An 8,223-nucleotide genomic window follows, 5' to 3' on the forward strand; every position below is an offset into this window, starting at 1 on the left:
CTTGCCGCAGCTAGCCTCTCGCCGCTGCCCCTCCCGTCCGTCGTCCCCCGTCCCCAAAAACTTGCTGCTCTCCACGCTGGAGCCTGCACGGGGGAGGTTGCGCTCCGCTCCTCCGGCCCTAAAGCCGCCCTCGCCCGCCCCCCCGGCTTGCCGCTTGGCTCGGCTGCCCGCCCCGCCCGCTAATCCCCCCAACGCCCCCACCCCAAAAACACCCCAGCCCTACCGCATGCTGCTCCCCCTCTCCCCGCTCTCGCTGACCGCTGCCACCCCCCCCCACCCCTCCCCCCCGAAACAAACCCCCCAGCCCTACCGCATGCCGCTCCCCCTCTCTCCCTAGCCTGCCCCCCCCGCCGTCGCTTGCTGCCGCCGCCGCCGCCGCCGCCGCCGGGACCCGCCTCGGTCTGGTGGCGCGCGCGCTCGGAGATCCCCGGCTACCCGTCCGTCCGTCCCTCCCTCCCGCCCCGCCCCGGGGGAGGGCCCGGGGCAGCGCGGGCAGGCGGGGAGCAAAAAAAGGCGCGGGCGCCAAAAAACGTCGGGGTCCCGGGGTGGCGGAGGGGGGCGGCGGCGGGGGCGGCGGCGGGTACACGGCGCCGGGTCCAGGGCGCCGGGTCCAGCCCGTCCCGGGGCGGGGACAGGTGGTGTCGTCCGTCCCCGCCCCCGTAACCTGCTCTGAAGCATCCGCTTCCCGCCGCGGTTCGCCCTCCACCCCCCCGCCGCACACGCAGCTGCCGCTTCCCGCCGCCTCTGCCCCCCGCCCCGGGATCAACCACCCGCCGGGTCCAGCCGGTCCCGGTCCCGGGAACCTGCTCCCGGGGCCAGCCGGAGCCACGCCCCCTCCTCTGACGCTTCCAGCTACCGCCTCCCCTCCCACCCCCCAAACTCACACTGGCCCTCGCCGGCCCGCCCACCCGCCTACCTGCTTGCCCGCCGCCGCTGGGTGGCGTGCCGGACACTCTCGCACACAGGTACACAGACAGGGACACAGGGACACAGGCACTCGGGCACACAGGGACACAGGGACACAGGGACACAAGGACACAGGGACACAGGCACTCAGGCACTCAGGCACTCAGGGACACAGGGACACAGGGACACAGGCACTCAGGCACTCAGGGACACAGGGACACAGGGACACAGGCACTCAGGCACTCAGGGACACAGGGACACAGGGACGCAGGGACACAGGCACTCAGGCACACAGGGACACAGGTGGCGGGCCGGAGGCCTCTCTCCACTGTGTGGCAGGGGTCCAAGAGCCACCCCAGCCCAACCCAGAGGGTCTTTTGCACCTCTCTAGAGGCCACCCAGAGACCCCAGGCCGCAGCAGAAGCCTCCCCCGCATGCTCTGCAGGCTTCCGACCCACCCCAGGCCGCAGCAGAAGCCTCCCCCGCAAGCTCTGCAGGCTTCCGACCCACCCCAGGCCGCAGCAGAAGCCTCTCCCGCACGCTCTGCAGGCTTCTCAGCCACCCCAGGCCGCAGCAGAAGCCTCTCCCGCACGCTCTGCAGGCTTCTCAGCCACCCCAGGCCGCACCAGAAGCCTCTCCCGCACGCTCTGCAGGCTTCTCAGCCACCCCAGGCCGCACCAGAAGCCTCCCCCGCACGCTCTGCAGGCTTCTCAGCCACCCCAGGCCGCACCAGAAGCCTCTCCCGCACGCTCTGCAGGCTTCTCAGCCACCCCAGGCCGCAGCAGAAGCCTCTCCCGCACGCTCTGCAGGCTTCCGACCCACCCCAGGCCGCAGCAGAAGCCTCTCCCGCACGCTCTGCAGGCTTCTCAGCCACCCCAGGCCGCAGCAGAAGCCTCTCCCGCACGCTCTGCAGGCTTCTCAGCCACCCCAGGCCGCACCAGAAGCCTCTCCCCGCACGCTCTGCAGGCTTCTCAGCCACCCCAGGCCGCACCAGAAGCCTCCCCCGCACGCTCTGCAGGCTTCTCAGCCACCCCAGGCCGCACCAGAAGCCTCCCCCGCACGCTCTGCAGGCTTCTCAGCCACCCCAGGCCGCACCAGAAGCCTCTCCCGCACGCTCTGCAGGCTTCTCAGCCACCCCAGGCCGCACCAGAAGCCTCCCCCGCACGCTCTGCAGGCTTCTCAGCCACCCCAGGCCGCACCAGAAGCCTCCCCCGCACGCTCTGCAGGCTTCCCACCCACCCCAGGCCGCAGCAGAAGCCTCTCCCGCACGCTCTGCAGGCTTCTCAGCCACCCCAGGCCGCAGCAGAAGCCTCTCCCGCACGCTCTGCAGGCTTCTCAGCCACCCCAGGCCGCACCAGAAGCCTCTCCCGCACGCTCTGCAGGCTTCTCAGCCACCCCAGGCCGCAGCAGAAGCCTCTCCCGCACGCTCTGCAGGCTTCTCAGCCACCCCAGGCCGCAGCAGAAGCCTCTCCCGCACGCTCTGCAGGCTTCTCAGCCACCCCAGGCCCCAACAGAAGCCTCTCCCGCACGCTCTGCAGGCTTCTCAGCCACCCCAGGCCGCAGCAGAAGCCTCTCCCGCACGCTCTGCAGGCTTCCGACCCACCCCAGGCCGCAGCAGAAGCCTCTCCCGCACGCTCTGCAGGCTTCCGACCCACCCCAGGCCGCACCAGAAGCCTCCCCCGCACGCTCTGCAGGCTTCCGTCCCACCCCAGGCCGCACCAGAAGCCTCCCCCGCACGCTCTGCAGGCTTCTCAGCCACCCCAGGCCGCACCAGAAGCCTCCCCCGCACGCTCTGCAGGCTTCTCAGCCACCCCAGGCCGCAGCAGAAGCCTCCCCCGCACGCTCTGCAGGCTTCTCAGCCACCCCAGGCCGCACCAGAAGCCTCCCCCGCACGCTCTGCAGGCTTCCCACCCACCCCAGGCCGCAGCAGAAGCCTCCCCCGCACGCTCTGCAGGCTTCTCAGCCACCCCAGGCCCCAACAGAAGCCTCTCCCGCACGCTCTGCAGGCTTCCGACCCACCCCAGGCCGCACCAGAAGCCTCCCCCGCATGCTCTGTAGGCTTCTGACCCACCCCAGGCCCCAACAGAAGCCTCCCCCGCACGCTCTGCAGGCTTCTCAGCCACCCCAGGCCGCAGCAGAAGCCTCTCCCGCACGCTCTGCAGGCTTCTCAGCCACCCCAGGCCGCAGCAGAAGCCTCTCCCGCACGCTCTGCAGGCTTCTCAGCCACCCCAGGCCGCACCAGAAGCCTCTCCCGCACGCTCTGCAGGCTTCCGACCCACCCCAGGCCGCACCAGAAGCCTCCCCCGCACGCTCTGCAGGCTTCTCCGCCACCACAGGCCGCACCAGAGGATCTTTTGCACCTCTCTGGACGCCACCCAGAGACTCCAGGCCGCACCAGAGGCCCCCCCCCCAACCATTTACAGGCTGCAGTGCCAGCCTAGGCCCCGCTGGCAGCCTCCCTTGTCTGCTTTGGAAGGCCTCCCATCCACTCCAGACCTGCCTGGAGGCCTCCCTCGACTGCTCCCGGGGCCCTCGAAGCCACCCTAGGCCTTTCTGGAGGACCTGCTCGACCGCTCGGGCGGCTTCTGACGCACCCTCGGCCATCCGGCGCCCAGCAGCTCCCAGGGCCAGGCACCGGCCTCCCCCTCCGGCCGCCCCTGGGGCCGGGGGTGGCTCGGACTCGGCGCCCCCAACGTGTCGTCCCGTCCCCCCCCGCCCCGCACCGCCGAACATTCGCTGCAGCCGAGGGCTTGCCGCTCGACGCCTACCCCACCCGCCCAGCCCCCCGCTGCGGCCCGGCGCTGCCCCGGCCGCTGCGCCCCGCCTCTCATCGCTCCCCCCACCCGGCAACCGGCCGCCGGGCACGGCAAGTCCCAGGGCAGGGAACAGGTGCTGCCGGGACCCCCGTGCTGGCTGCCGGCTTCCCGGGGCTGCCCCGGGCACGGACAGGTCGCCCCCCCGCCCCGTGCCGGCTGCCTTCGAGCACCCCCCGCCCCCCCGCCACTATCGTCCCCCCCGCCCCCCCCTCCGCCTCCGCTGCCGCTTCTCCCCGCACCGCCTCCACTGCCTCCCCCCGCCGCCGGCGAACGAGTCGCCGGATCCGTAGGGTGCCGGGAGCCCGAACGGCGAGCGGCTCCGGCTGCTGCCGGGACCGCGGGGATTCGAGCCGGTCCGGCCGCGGGCCGGGACCCCGTGCCGGAAGCCGGCATCCCGGGACGGCCCCGGGACGGCCCCGGTCGCCGGCCGGGTGACGTTCAGCGAAGCGGCTGCCGCCAGTCTTTGGGCCTCCCCCCGTGCCGGGGCCGCGGGGCTTCGAGCCGGTCCGGCCGCGGCCGGGATCCCGGGCCGGACGATGGCTTCCCGGGCCGGTCCCGGTCGCCTCCCGGGTGACGTTCACCGAAGCGGCTGCCGGCTGTCTTCGAGCCCCCCCCCCCCTCCGCCTCCGCTGCCGCTTCTCCCCGCACCCCCTCCACTGCCTCCCCCCGCCGCCGGCGAACGAGTCGCCGGATCTGTAGGGTGCCGGGAGCTCCGAACGGCGAGCGGCTCCGGCTGCTGCCGGGACCGCGGGGATTCGAGCCGCTCCGGCCGCGGCCGGGACCCCCGTGCCGGAAGCCGGCATCCCCCGGACGGCCCCGGGACGGCCCCGGTCGCCGGCCGGGTGACGTTCACCGAAGCGGCTGCCGGCTGTCTTCGAGCCCCCCCCCCCTCCGCCTCCGCTGCCGCTTCTGCCCGCACCCCCTCCACTGCCTCCCCCCGCCGCCGGCGAACGAGTCGGCGGATCCGTAGGGTGCCGGGAGCCCGAACGGCGAGCGGCTCCGGCTGCTGCCGGGACCGCGGGGATTCGAGCCGGTCCCGGCCGCGGCCGGGACCCCGTGCCGGAAGCCGGCATCCCGGGACGGCCCCGGGACGGCCCCGGTCGCCGGCCGGGTGACGTTCAGCGAAGCGGCTGCCGCCAGTCTTTGGGCCTCCCCCGTGCCGGGGCCCGCGGGGCTTCGAGCCGGTCCGGCCGCGGGCCGGGATCCGGGGCCGGACGATGGCTTCCCGGGCCGGTCCCGGTCGCCTCCCGGGTGACGTTCACCGAAGCGGCTGCCGGCTGTCTTCGAGCCCCCCCCCCCCCCCCCTCCGCCTCCGCGGCCGCTTCTCCCCCGCACCCCCTCCACTGCCTCCCCCCGCCGCCGGCGAACGAGTCGCCGGATCTGTAGGGTGCCGGGAGCCCGAACGGCGAGCGGCTCCGGCTGCTGCCGGGACCGCGGGGATTCGAGCCGCTCCGGCCGCGGCCGGGACCCCGTGCCGAAGCCGGCATCCCCGGACGGCCCCGGGACGGCCCCGGTCGCCGGCCGGAGCGACGTTCACCGAAGCGGCTGCCGGCTGTCTTCGAGCCCCCCCCCCCCCCCCTCCGCCCTCCGCTGCCGCTTCTGCCCGCACCCCCTCCACTGCCTCCCCCCGCCGCCGGCGAACGAGTCGGCGGATCCGTAGGGTGCCGGGAGCCCGAACGGCGAGCGGCTCCGGCTGCTGCCGGGACCGCGGGGATTCGAGCCGGTCCGGCCGCGGCCGGGACCCCCGTGCCGGAAGCCGGCATCCCGGGACGGCCCCGGGACGGCCCCGGTCGCCGGCCGGGTGACGTTCAGCGAAGCGGCTGCCGCCAGTCTTTGGGCCTCCCCCGTGCCGGGGGCCGCGGGGCTTCGAGCCGGTCCGGCCGCGGCCGGGATCCGGGGCCGGACGATGGCTTCCCCGGGCCGGTCCCGGTCGCCTCCCGGTGACGTTCACCGAAGCGGCTGCCGGCTGTCTTCGAGCCCCCCCCCCCCCCCTCCGCCTCCGCGGCCGCTTCTCCCCCGCCACCCCCTCCACTGCCTCCCCCCGCCGCCGGCGAACGAGTCGCCGGATCTGTAGGGTGCCGGGAGCCCGAACGGCGAGCGGCTCCGGCTGCTGCCGGGACCGCGGGGATTCGAGCCGCTCCGGCCGCGGCCGGGACCCCGTGCCGGAAGCCGGCATCCCCGGACGGCCCCGGGACGGCCCCGGTCGCCGGCCGGGCGACGTTCACCGAAGCGGCTGCCGGCTGTCTTCGAGCCCCCCCGCCTCCGCCTCCGCGGCCGCTTCTGCCCGCACCCCCTCCACTGCCTCCCCCCGCCGCCGGCGAACGAGTCGGCGGATCCGTAGGGTGCCGGGAGCCCGAACGGCGAGCGGCTCCGGCTGCTGCCGGGACCGCGGGGATTCGAGCCGGTCCGGCCGCGGCCGGGACCCCGTGCCGGAAGCCGGCATCCCGGACGGCCCCGGGACGGCCCCGGTCGCCGGCCGGGTGACGTTCACCGAAGCGGCTGCCGGCTGTCTTCGAGCCCCCCCCCCCCTCCGCCTCCGCTGCCGCTTCTCCCCGCACCCCCTCCACTGCCTCCCCCCGCCGCCGGCGAACGAGTCGGCGGATCCATACCGTCCCGAGAGCCCGAGGCGGCGGCACCCAGTGCGGGTCCGGCCGAGGCCGGGACCCCGTGCCTGTCGCAGGCTTCCCGGGACGGCCCCGGAACGGCCGCGGTCGCCGGCCGGGTGACGTTCTCCGAAGCGGCTGACGGCTGTCTTCGAGCCCCCCCCCCCCTCCGCCTCCGCTGCCGCTTCTGCCCGCACCTCCTTCACTGCCTCCCCCCGCCGCCGGCGAACGAGTCGCCGGATCCGTAGGGTGCCGGGAGCCCGAACGGCGAGCGGCTCCGGCTGCTGCCGGGACCGCGGGGATTCGAGCCGCTCCGGCCGCGGCCGGGACCCCCGTGCCGGATGCCGGCATCCCGGGACGGCCCCGGGACGGCCCCGGTCGCCGGCCGGGTGACGTTCAGCGAAGCGGCTGCCGCCAGTCTTTGGGCCTCCCCCGTGCCGGGGCCGCGGGGCTTCGAGTCGGTCCGGCCGCGGCTGGGACCCCGTGCCTGTCGCAGGCTTCCCGGGACGGCCCCGGAACGGCCGCGGTCGCCGGCCGGGTGACGTTCACCGAGGCGACTGCCGGCTGTCTTCGAGCCCCCCCCCCCCTGCCGGAGCCGCGGGGATACGAGCCGGTCCGGCCGCGGCCGGGACCCCGTGCCGGAAGCCGGCATCCCCGGACGGCCCCGGGACGGCCCCGGTCGCCGGCCGGGTGACGTTCACCGAAGCGGCTGCCGGCTGTCTTCGAGCCCCCCCCCCCTCCGCCTCCGCTGCCGCTTCTCCCCGCACCCCCTCCACTGCCTCCCCCCGCCGCCCGCGAACGAGTCGCCGGATCTGTAGGGGGCCGGGAGCCCGAGGCGGCGAGCGGCTCCGGCTGCTGCCGGGACCGCGAGGCTTCGAGCCGGTCCGGCCGCGGCCGGGATCTCGTGCCGAACGTCGTCTTCCCGGGACGGTCCCGGGAGGGCCCCAGTCTCCTCCCGGGTGACGTTCACCGAAGCGGCTGCCGGCTGTCTTCGAGCCCCCACCCCTGCCGTGGCCGCGGGGATTCGCCCCGGTCCGGCAGCTGACGGTTCCCTGTGTCGGACGCCGGCTTCCCGGGACTGCCCCGGGACAGCCCCGGTCGCCTCCCGGGTGACGTTCACCGAAGCTGCTGCCGCCTGTCTTTGTCCCCCCCCCCCGTGCTCTCCCTCAGGCGGGAGGTAGACGTGCTCTCCCTCGGCGAGTAGACGTGCTCTCCCTCGGCGAGTAGACGTGCTCTCCCTCGGCGGGTAGACGTGCTCTCCCTCGGCGAGTAGACGTGCTCTCCCTCGGCGAGTAGACGTGCTCTCCCTGGGCGAGTAGACGTGCTCTCCCTGGGCGAGTAGACGTGCTCTCCCTCGGCGAGTAGACGTGCTCTCCCTGGGCGAGTAGACGTGCTCTCCCTGGGCGAGTAGACGTGCTCTCCCTGGGCGAGTAGACGTGCTCTCCCTGGGCGAGTAGACGTGCTCTCCCTGGGCGAGTAGACGTGCTCTCCCTGGGCGAGTAGACGTGCTCTCTCTGGGCGAGTAGACGTGCTCTCCCTGGGCGAGTAGACGTGCTCTCCCTGGGCGAGTAGACGTGCTCTCCCTCGGCGAGTAGACGTGCTCTCCCTCGGCGAGTAGACGTGCTCTCCCTCGGCGAGTAGACGTGCTCTCCCTCGGCGAGTAGACGTGCTCTCCGCGGAGATCGCGCTTGTCGCCAAGGGGTCGCTGTTGCGCTCTGCCTCCGCCTACGTCATCGTACAAGCCGGCGTGATTTCTGCGACCTGCCGCTGGGCGGAGGTCGGCTGGTTGTGCGCTCGCGGAGCTGACGGCCCTCCAGTTCCGTATATGAGGGAACAAGCGACGCCGAGCACTCCCAGGGCAGCGCTGCCGAGCGGCTGCTCCAAGCCACCCGCCAGGC

The sequence above is a fragment of the Melanerpes formicivorus genome, unplaced genomic scaffold (assembly GCF_026170545.1).
Source record: "Melanerpes formicivorus ecotype bairdi unplaced genomic scaffold, bMelFor1.0.p_v2 SCAF_323, whole genome shotgun sequence".
In the NCBI taxonomy this organism is placed as follows: domain Eukaryota; kingdom Metazoa; phylum Chordata; class Aves; order Piciformes; family Picidae; genus Melanerpes; species Melanerpes formicivorus.